General features: G+C 38.8%; 1 long non-coding RNA gene across 1 annotated transcript; it reads right to left on the minus strand.

Annotated features, from left to right (window-relative positions):
- Positions 1-12,597: 12,597 nt before the first annotated feature.
- LOC122006342 lies at positions 12,598-13,212 on the minus strand. The gene is made up of 3 exons (XR_006118681.1): positions 12,959-13,212; positions 12,719-12,828; positions 12,598-12,625 (listed from the first exon to the last, which is right to left on the minus strand). It is a non-coding gene; the product is annotated as an uncharacterized LOC122006342 (long non-coding RNA).
- Between the last annotated feature and the right edge of the window lie 221 nt (positions 13,213-13,433).

Below are 13,433 nucleotides of genomic sequence, written 5' to 3' on the forward strand. Positions count from 1 at the left end.
GAACCAAGATCAGGAGAACGAAGAGCTTAGATCAACTGAGCCCAATCTCTCTGAAGTTGTTGCCCAACTCCAGAGACAAGTAGCAGAACAGCAGCAAGTGATTGCCAATCTGATGGCAAACCAGCCAGCAGTTCCTCCCCCTCCTCCAGCTATCACTGCAGAGACTCCAGTGGTAATTGAGACTCCACCAACTACCCAGGGAGCCGTCACAGCACCCCAGAGACCAGAAGCTTATCTTATACAGTGGCCGAAGCTGGAACCAGAGAGCTTCTCAGGCACGACTGAGCCTTGGGATGCCCAGGCTTGGTTTAAAACACTAGAGAGCACTATGGAGCTTCTTGGCTGGTCAGAAGTTGAGAAGGTCAAGTGCGCCTCTTTCTGCCTGTCTGGAGATGCTCGTATGTGGTGGGAGAGGATAAAGACCAAGAGAGCAGCCGATTAGATGAGCTGGGCAGATTTTCAGTTAGAGTTCTATGAAGAGTTCTATCACCAACAAGCACTATGAGGAGTTTATAGAGTTCAAGCCATCCAAGATAGAAGACAAGACAGTAGGGAGCCCGGAGCCCCAGTCAAGTAAGTCCAGAAGAATAGAAAGAAGGTAAGAAAGAGGGGGTTCGGGTGGTCTGTGAATATCCCGAGGTATTCCCAGCAGATCTACCTCGACTACCTCCCAATAAATGAGTGGATTTGAGATTGAATTGGTTCCTGGAACCGGTCCAACTTCAAAAGCTCCGTATCGTATGTCTCCAGCAGAGCTGAAGGAGTTACAAGAACAACTACAGGAGTTACTTGACAAAGGCTTCATTCGCCCTAGTCATTCACCCCGGGGAGCTCCAGAGTTGTTCGTTAAGAAGAAAGACGGATTCGTGCTAATATGCATAGATTTCAGAACGCTGAGCAAAGTAGCAGTTAAGGACAAGTACCCCCTTCCCAGGATCGATGACTTATTTGATCAGTAAAGAGGAGCAACAATGTTCTTAAAGATAGACCTACGCTCTGGGTACCATCAGCTGAAGGTGAAAGAAAGAGATATACCCAGAACGGCGTTCAGGACCAGATACGAGCACTACGAGTTTGTAGTCATGCCTTTTGGAGTGACTAATGCACCTGCGGTCTTCATGGACTTAATGAACAGGGTGTTCAGAGAATATCTTGACAAATTTGTCATCGTATTCATCGACGACATTCTGGTCTATTCAAGGACCCCAGAGGAGCATGACACGCACTTGAGGATAGTACTACGGACCCTTCAGCAAAAGCAGCTTTATGCTAAATTCTCAAAGTGCAAGTTTTGGTTAAATCAGGTGGCGTTTTTAGGTCACATTATTTCTAAAAAAGGTATTCAAGTGGATCCAGCCAAAGTGGAAGCGGTCAGCAACTGGAGTAGACCCAAGAACGTCAGAGAGATCAGAAGCTTCCTTGGTTTAGCTGGGTACTACAGGAAATTCGTGGAGGACTTTTCCAGGATAACCTCTCCACTAACAGCCCTCACCAGAAAGAACAAGAGATTCGAATGGTCAGATAAATGTGAGCAGAGTTTCCAAGAGCTAAAGAAGAGATTGATCAATGCTCCCATTCTGACTGTTCCACAGAGCGACAAGAGTTTCGACATCTACAGTGATGCTCCCAAGATGGGCTTAGGAGCTGTACTCATGCAAGAAGGAAAAGTCATAGTTTATGCTTCCAGACAACTCAAAGATTATGAGAAGAACTACCCTACTCATGATCTTGAGCTGGCAGCTGTGATTTTTGCACTTAAACTCTGGCGACATTATTTGTATGGAGTTCAGTGTAGAATCTTCACAGATCATCAGAGTCTTAAGTACTTCTTCACTCAGAAGGACTTAAACATGAGACAGCGTAGGTGGCTGGAGTTGGTCAAAGATTATGACTGTGAAATCCTCTACCACCCAAGCAAAGTTAACAAAGTGGCAGATGCACTCAGCAGGAAATCCAGTGCGTCCCTGATGTCTTTGTCATCATTAGCCCTGCCACTACAGAAGGGGTTGTCAGATTTTGGACTTGAAATTATTGAAGGACAACTCTCTGCATTGACCTTAGAGTCTACATTGCTTGAGGAGATACAGAGAAAGCAAAGTGAAGATCCGGACATCCAAAAGATCAAGCAGGGGATACAGAAAGAAGACAAATCAGAGTTTCGAGTAACAGGCAGCGGGATTTTTATTAGGGGAGTCGCATTTGCATGCCCAATGATGAAGAACTGAGGAAGAAGATCTTAGAAGAAGATCACAGCACACCATACTCCATGCATTCTGGTTCTTCCAAGATGTACCAAGATGTGAAATAGAGGTTTTGGTGGTCAGGACTCAAAAGAGACGTTGCTAAATATGTCAGTACCTACTTGACATGCCAGAGAGTCAAAGCAGAGCACCAGAGACCAGGAGGAGTTCTTCAGCCTCTTCCAATACCAGAATGGAAATGGGAAGATATATCCATGGACTTCATAACAGGTCTTCCAAGAACCATCAATGGATATGATGCGATATGGGTAATGGTAGACCGATTGACCAAGTCTGCTCACTTCCTAGCCATCAAGGTGTCCCACTCTATAGAGCAGTTGGCCCAACTATATGTTAAAGAGGTAGTCAGACTTCATGGATTTCCTAAATCTATCATTTCTGATAGAGATGGGCGCTTCACCTCACACTTTTGGGAGTGTGTTCAGAATGCACTAGACACCAAACTCAAGTTCAGCACAGCCTTCCATCCTCAGACTGATGGACAGATAGAGCGAGTAAATCAGATTCTAGAAGATATGCTCAGAGCTTGTGCACTAGATTTCAAGGGAAGTTGGTGCAAGTATCTATGCTTAGCTGAGTTTGCCTACAACAATAGCTATCAAGCCACCATCAAGATGACACCTTATGAGGCGTTGTATGGTAGGAAGTGCAGATCACCCATTTGCTAGCAAGAAGCAGGTGAAAGAAGAGAGATTGAAGTGGAACTGGGCATTCAGACAGAGCTGATAGATGAGACTACTCAGGCGATCCAGAAAATCAGACAGAGAATTGAGGCTGCCCAGAGCAGACAGAAGAGTTATGCTGACACACGCCGTAGGCCATTGGAATTCCAAGTAGGAGATTCAATTTTCCTCAAGGTCGCTCCTATGAAGGGAGTGATGAGATTTGGCAAGAAGGGCAAATTAAGTCCTCGCTATGTAGGATCTTACCTGATCATAGAGAGGATTGGGAAAGTAGCTTACAAGCTGGACTTACCACAAGACATGTCAGCAATACACAATGTATTTCATGTCTCCATGCTAAAGAAGTATCTCCATGACCCGAGTCAAGTGATTCAGCCTCAGTCAGTGCAGATCCAAGAGGATCTTAGTTATGAGAGCAGACCTACACAGATAGTGGACAGAGTAGTCAAGAGATTAAGAAACAAAGAAGTGCCACTAGTGAAGGTCATCTGGCAGAACCAGAAGCACGAGGTAGTCACTTGGGAGCGTGAGGACAGTATGAGACAGAAGTATCCAGAACTATTCTAAGTTCGAGGACGAACTTTTTATAAGGTATGGGGGATTGTAACGACCTAATTTTCCCTATTTTGAGTTCTTAAAGTCCTTATAAAAATATAGAAATCCCTTAGAAAATTCTAGAGATTTTTAGGAATTTATAGAGTATTTTTATGTAATTTTTGGAGATCGTTTGGTATTTTTACTAAACGAACAAAATTTGCAAAAAGAAATGTCAAAGCCGAGATTCGAACCGTGGACCTCGGGTTGGACTGACCCAAGCAAAACTGGCCCAACCAGCTGAGCTACAAAGTTTTGTTAACCTTATATGGAGAGAATTAAGTTTATAGCATAGTTTTGATTAAACCCAAATATAAGAAAGGGAATTAGGTTTTTGATTTTTCGAAAACCAAAACAATTCCTCTCAAAAATCCCTCTCCTCTCCCGACGTGAGCGGCGACTCTTCTCCTCTCTCACGGTGGAAACGAAGAAGAAACCAGGTTTGGTCTCCAGCGCCGGCGAGCTCTCTCCTCCACGGATCCTTCACCAAGCCGAACTTCTCTCAGCAAGGTCAGCACGGGCACAAGAAGAAGCTGCAAGTTTTCAAGCTTTGAAACCCTAGACCTTCCTCTCCTTCGGTTGTAAGTCCAAGAATCGTCGGTAAGTACTACTCACCTGTGGTAGGAGTTGCTCCGAATTTTCGGGTTTCGTTTCCTTGCTTCCGGATCTTGTTGTGCCGAGTAGAAGAATATGCTAGGGTTTTCTTCCTTGCTTTGTTGAGATGCCATTCTCGGATTATATATGTAGCCTTGGAATTTAGTTTTGTTGCTAAGCAATGTGCATGAAATAGTTTAGATATTTTTGTGGCTTAGTTTAGCATTTCAGCTGCAGATTTCCTGTTAAGATCCGAACAAGAATAGCCCATAGATTTCATATCAGCTTTAGACTCTTCTTCTTGCTGGTTTACTAAGTATGAATGGTATTCTTTTTAACATGCATCCCTAAACTTGTTTGTTTCCAGTAACCGGGCATGAAAGTTTCTTTTCATAGCAGTATAGTTTTATTTCAATGAGCAGATTTCTAATTTTACTATTAGTAAAACTTGAGCAGTATTTTCTAGTTTTTCCCTTTGCTATTGAACAGGACTATGAGTTAGGGTTTTTCCCTTTTATTCCTTACCTTCTGTAGCCTACCTATTGAGCATGTTATTTATTGCCTGAGTTTAATTGTATAGAGGAAGTTTAGCTCTTGATTGTAGTATCCGTGTATGTCCACCTGCTGCTATAAATTCCAGCAAGTTCATTTTCTTGTTTTGGCCGAGCAAATGGGCATAAACAACCCTTAGTTAATAGTAGGTAGTTCTGGGTTTTGTTTGCTACCTCCATGAACGTGAACAACCCTGCACGGTTAGTTTCCCTTGCCACTAAATGAGCATGCACAACTTAGTATACTAGTAAGTTTGGATAGATTATTTGTTACTGTTTTAAGGGCAAGAATAACCTTGTTATAACAGTTCAGAGTTAGTTTATTTTGCCCTATTTTACAGCATGTATAGAAAGCTCAAAGTTGCATTCTTTTGGCCTATTTTACAGCATGGTTAGAAATCATAAAGTTACTTTCTTTTGCTCTATTTTATAGCATGATTAGTAAGCTTAAAGTTACTTTCTTTGCTCTATTTTATAGCATGATTAGTAAGCTTAAAGTTGCTTTCTTTGCTCTATTTTATAGAATGATTAGTAAGCTTAAAGTTGCTTTCTTTTGCTCTATTTTATAGCATGATTAGTAAGTTCAGATTTGCTTTCCTTTGCCTTGTTTTATAACGTGCTTAGAGAGTTCAGATCTGTTTCCCTTGTGTTATTTTCATGTAGCATGCTTGGTTAGTTGTAATCCTACACTTGTTAGATATATCTACAGGATTCTAATAAGCTCTAATAAAGGATTATGAGAAGTGTGAGTAAAGAAAAAGACCAAGGTCTAGTTAAAAAGAGATAACAAGTAAACTAAAGTAAGAGGCTCGTACCCAACTTCCAAGGTTGTCGTTAAACAAATACAGGTGACCAATTTCAAGGTCTTGGCCCTGGTAAGACCAAGGTCTTGGCCCTGGTAAGACCAAGGTCTTGGCCCTGGTAAGACCAAGATCTTTACCTCATAGGACTAGAGGCTCGCTACCTCAGTCACTATTAGAGAGCGCGCAAAACAAAGATGGTACTAAGCCTGGACCCAAAGAAGAAGAAAAGAAAAGAAAAGAAAAAGAAAGTAAAAGAGAAATTAAAAGATTAATTTCTGGTATAAAGATATAAGAAAATGAAACAAGTATTATGCTTAGAATCAATAGAAGTTAGTTTCTTTAATTCTGAGCCTACAGTAGTAGTTTCATTATTTTCCTATCAGTTAGTGAGCATGTTTAGTATTCAGTTTTATTTCTGTATACCATGAGTACATGCAGCTTTGCTTTTAGCATTTCAGTTTTAGTATTGTTGCATTCTTTTTATGCACTTCGAGTTTTTGTGAGATAGATTAGTACTTACTAAGCGTTTCGCTTATAGATCTATTTTTTCCTCCTACTGCGGATAAAGGAAAAGCTAAGATATGAAAGGGAGGCGACAGGGTGGTGGTGGTGATGAAGGTGTGTGATGACTGGACTATAGAGAGATCCAGAGTTTGCTAGCAAATCTTCAGGACCTATCTGTTTAGAGTTTATGTTTTAGTTCTCTTCTTAAATACTATAATGAAGTTTTGTGAGATTGTGATTAAGTTTGATTCGTATTTGTAGCTTATCATGTCCTACTCTTGGAGTTATGTTTAGTTCTTATTGCTAGACTAGTTTTAGTTGATTATAGTGTGATTTTGTTACTGCGTGGTTGTGAGAAATGTGTTCCAGCCGCCTGTGGCTGCGTATATATTGTTTGTATTATGGATTTGGTCACCGGTACAGGGGAGACTCTGCCGAAAATTTTCGGTAGAAATTCCTCTGGGCCGTGATAAATCTAACTGATGTTATTAATAGCGTTAGTGACATTTGTAAGTAGGGTATAGTTAGGTAACGGTCACCCTTAGAGAGTAGTAGTAAGAAGGGTGGTTGTTACAGATAGATTCTAGGATTTTGGTTTCCTTGTAATGCTAGGCGATGTTACATAGATTGCTTAGTTCCTATCCTCTATGTTCTTGCTCTTGTAGAAAGTTAGATGCATTAATGACTCTCCCCTGCAGTGGATAAGCTGACATGATCTCCTACTCCATGTCCTATGCTACTAAATGGAAGTGATTCCTATGAAGTTTGTTAGCGGGGCAACCCTGTCACGACGCCTCTCGGTCATACAATATAGAAACACACTTACATAGAAATAGAAATAGTGATTATGCCCGATCCCCTACTTCCTTGTGGAAATTTTCTTCTCCTTTCAAGGTGATTCCCCATACGTCCATTAGCGGGGCCGCCCTGTCACGATGCCCCTTGGTCATACAATCTAGGGTATTTTCCCTATGGGATTAACAATTCTACACAACCATTTGATAAAATATGTAACATATATATATATATATATATATAAACTTTACACACACACACTTCATAAAACATGAACAAGACATTAACATGTCATTGAATAGAAACATGGTAAATCTACATAATTTTACTTCTCCATCACATCACAAATACTTCTTACATCCTAGATCTGGATATCTACTCCATTGCAAAGGAGGAAAAACCCCAAAACATAAAGTAAAGCATACTTATAACCCTAGATGTGAGAAGAAGAGGAAGAAGAGATGCTTGCCGATGTTTCTGATATCTTGGGGATGCCTCCTTGCTCCGGAGATGGACGAATCTCAAAGGGATGGAGGGAATGGAGCTCTAGGGTTCCCCCTAAGGGGAGAACCCTTCCCCAAGGAGAGGGACAAAGTCCCAAACCCAAGATGAGTGAAAATGAGAGAAAAACCCCTTTTATAGGCGTCCACACTGGTCATGACACGACCCTGTCACACGGTTGTGTGGCCCACACGACCATGTCTTCTTTCTTCTCTGGACTAGTGACACGGTCATGTGGATCCACACAGCCTCATACATCTTGCTCTCTGCCAGGATGACATAGTCGTCTCGTACGACCATGTTCTACTTCTTCTCTAGAAATGTAACACGGCTATGTGGCTCACACGACGATGTTCTGGTTGTGCTGGTGGGCTGACAGGGTTGTGTGGCTCACACAGCCTGGGTGACACGGCCTTGTGGCTCACACGACCTACCCTTTTAGTCCATTTTATCACCTCTTAACATGGTATTCTTGAGTTTGGTTCTTCACAAAAGTTGTAGATCTTGAAGTTAGCTACAATTCAGTATAAAGAATAGCCCAAAACTCTAACCGACCACAAAGGTATGCCCATTTTACTATTGGTATGCAGTGCAGGATTTGACACGACCGTGTGCCAAGGTCGTGTCTCATAGAAATGCATTTTAGGCCTTCAAGACGTGCTTTTCTATGGTTTAAGTCTTCACAAGAGTTGTAGATCTTGGGGTTATCTACATTTTGATATAAAGAACAGCACGTAACTCTAACTGAGAAAAAAATTATGGTCATTTTACTTTTGGTCTACAGTGCTAAAAATGACATGGCCGTGTGGAATTGACACACCCATGTGGAATTTACACGACCGTGCCATTTAGGCACAGCTAGGATATATGGACCTTGTTTTGTGCCATATTTTCACACATCCATGCCTCATAAGCATGGCTCGGGCATTTTGGAAGCTTTAGACTCCATTTAACTTTCGTTTTTTGCTCCAAATCACGTTCTGTCAATCAAAATATGCAAATAGTAGATCTCCGAACAAAATATAATAGAAGTATTACATTATAATAAAATAGGGTGCAATAAACATAGATTATCCTCATGAAATATAAGTAGATGTGCATCAAAGTATGCATAAAAGTGTATATAATTTATGCACATCAGACCCCCAGACTTAAACCTTTGCTTGTCCTCAAGCAAAACTGCACCTAAACTCATGTGGTTAAATAGTGCATCATAATCTCTAGCAAGTCAATCTAATCTTATCAAATAATTTCATTGGTGAGCAAGATACAAAAGTAGTCTGAGTATGGTCTAAGTAGTAGTCCTCCGTGCTCAGTGCGATAGTGGCCTATGTTTATCAAGTATTAATCCTTAAGCCTAGTCAAGTCGTAAAACTAAGTTCCTTATGCTTCTGGCGATAGGCACTTACCTGCCACATGCTTGGTTCATCCTTCTCAATCTACCCAAGGTCTCAAAGGTGTGCTCGATATCAAGAGAAACATAGCAGTTATTTCCCTAGTAACCTAACTTGGTCTCAAAGGGGTAACTTACTAGTTTCCACCCACGCCAACTATTTTTTATATCTCTTATTCATTTTTTTTTCATCATTTCATTTTTTTAAGTGATTGCAAGATTCAACACTTGTACACAAATGCCCATAAATGCAAATGTTGGGATATTTTGATTTTTCCAAATGAGCTGACATGATTCGAGCATCATCCAGTAACAAAAATGTAGTTTGAAAAATTACCACGAAAACAATAGTACTAATCAAGTTCTATGAATCATGACTATTTTCAGAGTTATCTACCATCAAAACTAGGCAAAGTGTATAGAGGTCCTAAAACAAGGTCAATACTTAAACTCTTACAGTAAAAACATTGCTCACTTCATGCTATCATAGATAGAAAAAGATAGATTACTAAACATACTAGCAACATAAGTAACCCATAAGCCACATAAATCTAGAACAAGTGTGCTAGTATTTTGCAATAAGGAATAAACAATCATGATATGATGAATGATGTAACTAGCAAAAATAAAATTTTATTATGCAAAAAGAAGAATATACCAAAAGCTAAACTAAACCTAATGCATCTAATGCATCTAATGCATCCCCCCAGACTTAAACTTTTCATTGTCCCAATGAAAACTAAAAACAATGTGGAGGAGATTAAAAGTAAGAGAAGTTACCAAATGATGCGTGCAAAATGCCCATGTCATTAACTTCTCCATCATGTAATTGCACTCCTCCTAATCTTTGAGTCCTATAAAAGAAGATTGACAACAAAATTAAGTAGAGGATACATGTTTATTATAAAGAAAGAAATGAGACTAGATAGAACTAAAGACATAAAAGAAAATAAGGAAAATGAACTTGGGTTACCTCCTAAGAAGCGCTTGTTTAAGGTCATTAGCTCGACCACCTCATTAGATTCATCTAAATCTCGCTCTTGGAGGGGTAAGATATTTCAACACCCTCCTACCAAGGGCTCTTATTATGGAGGGAGCTTTCAATATAGGAGATATAAAGTGAAGTATCACTCTCTCCATCTTCGTCTTCTTTGAAGTTCTTTCAGGTGGTCAAAGACGATTTAGATTGAGCTTCTAATTATAAGCCCAAGTGAAATCTGCACATACAAAGAAAGAGCACACCTCCCATACAAGAGAAATATAAGAAAGAACTATAAAAATATTAAGTTTAACAGAGCATGTATCTAAAGACGAAACACATCCAATAGAATCAATGTTGGGTACATCTATAAAGTTTTCCAAAGGATTACTAAGAATACTTACCTTGTCATTATAAAGAGTACCTGAAAAATCTAAACAAGTGGATGTGACATCTTCAGAATCAAATAATGATTCTGGCTCTGGCTCAGGTGTTGGTGTAAGTAAAGGTGGTGATTCTTGAGAATCTACTAACTCTACATAAGTCCCTACACAATGGTCCACAACATGTTCAACCCTTGCCACTCTTATAACCTCTAAGGGTTTTGTGGACAAAGGAGGTGATCCTTGAGATGCTGCTTCCACAACACAGCTCCCTACACATTCTTCCATATTATCAACAACACAAACATCAAAAAATAAACCAACATTAATATCCTCAATAGGAGAATCAATTACAAGAGCATCAATAACTTCACTTGCTGTTTTATGTTGATCTACTACATCACATTCATCATCTAAAAATTCAATTTCATCATCTAAAAATTCAATTTCATCATAACACCCTATAAACCCAGATGGTAGATCTGAAAACCTGTTAACCTCTGCATTATTATTACAATCCTCATCCGAAGAGTCTTCATCTTTACATACATCCAGAAATCTGCACTCGACCATATTAGAATCATAGAATTTTTTTAAATCTTTATTTTCATCGACTTTCACTAGCCTTTGTGGAAAAGGAACCCTTAGTGAAGGTCTTGGGAAAGATTCACTACAACAAAAACCCTCATAGACATCGATTTTCCACCGGTGTCTATTACATTTTCGACCGATGTCTATGAAGCCGATGTAAAAGGTCTGCCATTTTAGACATCGAGTTAAAACTGGTGTAGTATCACTTAACGACACCGGTGTTCGAATCAGTTATTAACCGGTGTAGTATCACTTAACGACACCGCTTTATCAACGGTGTAAAACCGATGTAATATTATATGTTAATAACACCAGTTTTGGCAGCGGTATACGACTGATGTAATATTAGTTAATAACACCGGTTTTGCAGCGATGGAAAACCGATGTAATATCATTATTTTTTAACAGCACAAATTTGATTTCCGAAACCGATAGTAACAAAAAAAATACACAAATATTATTCATTCAATAGTATCCATAAAATACACAAATATTCATAAATTACATAAATAATCTTCTTACAACAGTATCCATAAAATACACAAACATTCTTTTTACATCAAAAGCTAATAGATATCAGAATCAAGGTAGAACATTCTTTTAATAACACATCAAGGTAGAACCACACTTCAAATGTAATCTAGCATGCATTCAACCCACTCGAACCGCACTTCATCAATTTCAACTCTGGAGTACTTGAGAATTGTAAACTGTAAAAACACATAAATAATATATTAGTAAATCAAGACCAAAAATCATAGTTGAAAAAGCTGTAAGAGCACCAGCTAACAAGATGAGTAATTGGAATGCTTAAAAAGAGAAACATTCATCAATTATCTCAACCACAAATAAATAGAAAGAAGAATCATAGATGTAAGATACTGATATAGTCCAACACCGGCACAAATTCAAAGAAGAAATTACCTATCTTTGTAAGCTGAAGCCAAATTTGCATGGGCTTCAGGCATAGTTGGTCTGATATTCACAGCACGTATATAATCCTGAATTGCTTCAGTAACTCTACCAATCTCCTTAAATGTGTTCCCTCTATTGACAAGACCATCAGTAGCAGTCTGTGAAGAACTAGCAGAAAGCAGCAATTCTCATGATTGAATATCCACACAGGAAGCAAAGGTTGAACTAGCAGTGTAGCTGTGTAGGTGCTGCCTAGTATATACCAAATTAACAAAATTAGCCGAAGTATCTTGCCAATATAAACAGACAAAATTCTCATGATTGAATAAGGAAGAAATAAAAGTGAGAAGTGATTTTTACAAAATTTCCACATAGTAAACTGGAATTCATATCCCTAAGAAAAGTTTGATCCAATAAAATATTTTAAACTGTATTTGTCAAAGCCAATGCAGATGCTTCCCCACTAAAATGAGAGGTAGTTGCACTAAATGGTCAACGACCATCCATCACTGATGATCCTTCTCACTTCAATCTCATATCAGTCTAGATGGCATTCTAACTGTATCTTGTTAAAACATAAACGTGTTGTAGCCAACTGTTTGACAAAAAACCAAGCATGATTGCGAGGGCGTGATGGCAATGAACATGTTGTTAGTACATGATTGCAATGAAAAAGGCAGATATACTACTCTACCTGTTGCTTATATATAATAGCCAAGTTGTTGAAGGGCGCAGATATCCCTGTTGTAACTGCTAAAGTTGCCTTATAGAATGATGCAGGAACACTCATCATGTTGCTGCATGAAGAGAAGTTTCATTAAGGAACAAAAATAAACTATCCGCACAGTTGCCATCAAACATTTCTAAAGCTTACCAATCCATGTATATGCTGCCAAGGCTTGACAATGCTTGTGGATGGTTAGGTTGTAAAGCAAAGCATGACTTGGGAAAAATTATTAAAATGAAGTTATTCAACAAGGAAAAAAAACTTAAGAGAATAAAAATATCCAAATTAAAAAGTCACCCTATAATGTCCAGCGTCTTTGAGAGCATGTCCAACGTCTTTGAGAGCATTCCCCTTTTAATGTGCAAGAAAGTCGATCATTAACTAACCTGGCTCACCATCAAGAAGTATAACACATTTTGATGTATTAGACCATTATCAACTTACCAGATTATTGTAAGCTTCAATAAAGGTAGAATCGCAATTGATAGCTTGCTTGTAATGCAGAATTGCCATGTCAAGTTGACTTTGTTCATAATAGATGCCAGCAAGGTTTCCTACGTCTAGATATCCCCAATGCATAGTTGACATAATAAACTCTCTTCAGAGCATAGTTTGCAGCAAAGTTATCCACAAAATCAAAAAGAGATTAACAGTCCAGTGGAAAAATAGGAGTTATTGAATCACGTAGCATATTCCAGTGAAAGTATTCTGCAACAGTAATGTTATGAAGAACCTGAAATAAATAGAAAATGATTAAGAGTTCACACAAACAAGAACTGCACATAGTAAATAAACTTCTCTTCTTTTGTATGCAAGTCAACAACAAATCATCATGTACTTCAAAAATAAGTAAGATATTAGTTAAAATAGAAATAATTAGAAGAAAAAATAGACATGTTTCATATAGCAGCCAATTAATACATTTTGACAGGGAGAAACAACATCAAACCCTTAGTTGCAACTATTAAGGAGACCTAAAGACAAACAGTGTAAAAGCCTTCACACAAAAAGTAGAAGTGTGGATACCAAATATGCAATTTCTTCATTCATATCAAACCCAACAAAGAATCATTGGATCACTGTCATCTTTGGGAAGCAATCTGTTAAAGTAAAATAAATCGCTCAATTATGGACAATGAGTTCCTGTATTTTATAAGCA

Source organism: Zingiber officinale, chromosome 1A (assembly GCF_018446385.1).
Source record: "Zingiber officinale cultivar Zhangliang chromosome 1A, Zo_v1.1, whole genome shotgun sequence".
Lineage (NCBI taxonomy): Eukaryota > Viridiplantae > Streptophyta > Magnoliopsida > Zingiberales > Zingiberaceae > Zingiber > Zingiber officinale.